The sequence below is a fragment of the Carlito syrichta genome, unplaced genomic scaffold, assembly GCF_000164805.1.
Source record: "Carlito syrichta isolate Samal-C Ts95f unplaced genomic scaffold, Tarsius_syrichta-2.0.1 Scaffold314117, whole genome shotgun sequence".
NCBI lineage: Eukaryota > Metazoa > Chordata > Mammalia > Primates > Tarsiidae > Carlito > Carlito syrichta.
Window position 1 is genome coordinate 244,920 of NW_007258213.1, and position 1,998 is coordinate 246,917.

Here is a 1,998-nt window from a genome sequence, read left to right on the forward strand (position 1 = left end):
CCACCCCTGCATTCTCAAACCACAGCCCCGTGTCTGCTTGCCCTTGGGCAACCTTTGCCTAAGGCTTCTGCTCCATTGCAGACACTTCTCATCATGTGAGGGCTGCAGGGAGCAGATCTCTCCCACGCCTTGGAGAACAGCAGAGCTGGAAGGGCCATGGAGACTGCAAAGCTCACTCTTGTGCACCAGCACAGCCCACAGGGTTTAGTGACCTGTGCAAGGCTCACACGGCAGGCTCTGTGGTCATCTGGGCTCTATGCCCAGGCTTGGAGTCATTGGTGCCTTTATTTGTGCTGGAACTGAGGGGCACCTGGGGCACTGGCAGGCACCATGGACCTGGAGAAGAGCTTGCACTTGGGCCCATAGGCAGGATAGCAGGGGTGGGTGGAGCATCTCCACTGCTTCTTCACTCTGCCCTGCTCTTTTCCACAGGCTTTGGTTCTCCTTCCTGCTTCTGGAAACCTTCGTCTCTGCCCAGTGCCCTGATCTGGCCTCCACGTGCGTGCACCATCCCTGTGGGCTGACCAGTGTGTGACTGCGTTCTCTGGGAAGGAGCTTCCCTCACCAAGCCTCTCCCCTCCATTCCTTTAGCTCCATCCTGCAAAACTAGGGGACCTTTCTGCTTCAAAAGAGGAACACAAGTATTGTGGACACACTTGACCCTAAAGACACAGTAGCCTCAGAACACGGGAGTGCAATAAAGGGAATGCCGGGCCCCATCCCGAGCCATCCCAAAGAAGCTGGAGAGTGAGGAGTGGCCCCCTCCCCTCCATAAGGAACTGACAAGGGTTGGGCAGAACAGGGGAGCATTTCCACGCAGGCATGGAGCCCTAGGGCTCCACTCTGTGGCACAGGTGGTCAGCCAATGGGATGCTTCCTGTTCCTCAGCATCTCCTGCTGCTCGCTTCCTATTGCCCCAGAGGTCACGCAGTCCATTAGATCATGGAAAGTTCCATTCAACTAACCTGCTGCTAGGAGCTGGGCTAAGGACAGGGGCTGCCAGGGCTTCCAGGGTCTTCTTACCACCCTCCCACATCCCCCTGTGAGCTCTGAGGCTTAGCCAGATGCAGTCAGGAGACGCTGAGTTTCATGTTGGGCTTTAAGGCCTCTGTGGGTCTCCTAAGGCCTGGCCTTGGAGGCAGGGCAGTCATGTGCCTTGTGGGCCATCAGCCTCTGAGGGCAGAGAGGCTGTGTCAGTGCCATGAATTGTGCTCACAGTGTGCGTGCATCACACGCTTCTAGCATCCCCTCTACTCTGCCTCCCTCAAAAGCCACTTGCCACCTGCTGTGCCCTTCAAAGCAGCTGGGGGGGTCAGAATCCCACCCAGTACAGCTACAGTGTCACAAGAGCCGTGGTCGAGGGTCCTAGCAGCACTACACTGCACCAGTGTAAGGAGGAGGGAAAGGGAGGAACAACCTGGGCAGACAAAGCTTCAGGAACCTGAGACCTTCCCTCCCCAGAGTTTCCTAGCTGAGGACTCTCAGACTGCTGGGGCCAACCCAAGGACCCCTCCTGGCCTCACAGCAATGGAAAGGGACCCTCAAAATGAAGGCAAGCCCCAGGCAGGAAAATTTTCCCCTTCCTGACCGCTGGCCAGCAGGAGGCCATATCGTGCCAATGGATCCAAACCTGCTGATGTGGGCTGTCTGTGGAGGCCCCAGCTCAGTGTCCTCTCCATTCTGAATCAACAGTGATCATGTGATTTTTATTTCTGCCCCACGGGGTAAGGGAAGAGTCTTCTGGACAGTTCTGCCTTGGACGTTCATAACTGAGCTCAGAGGCCTTGCCCTGTCATCTCCTCCCACCACCCCCTACCCCGCCCTCAAGCACTGCATTGTCCAGCTGCTTTTGAATGGATTGTAGTGTTTTGTCTCATTACAAACAAATAGATAGACTTTAATTGGTCACATCCTGTCTCTAGCTCCCAGCTGGCTGCACTTGGGTCTATGGATTCAGCCCCCATTGCTGGGGCCTTGGCTGAGAGTGGTGGATGGCTT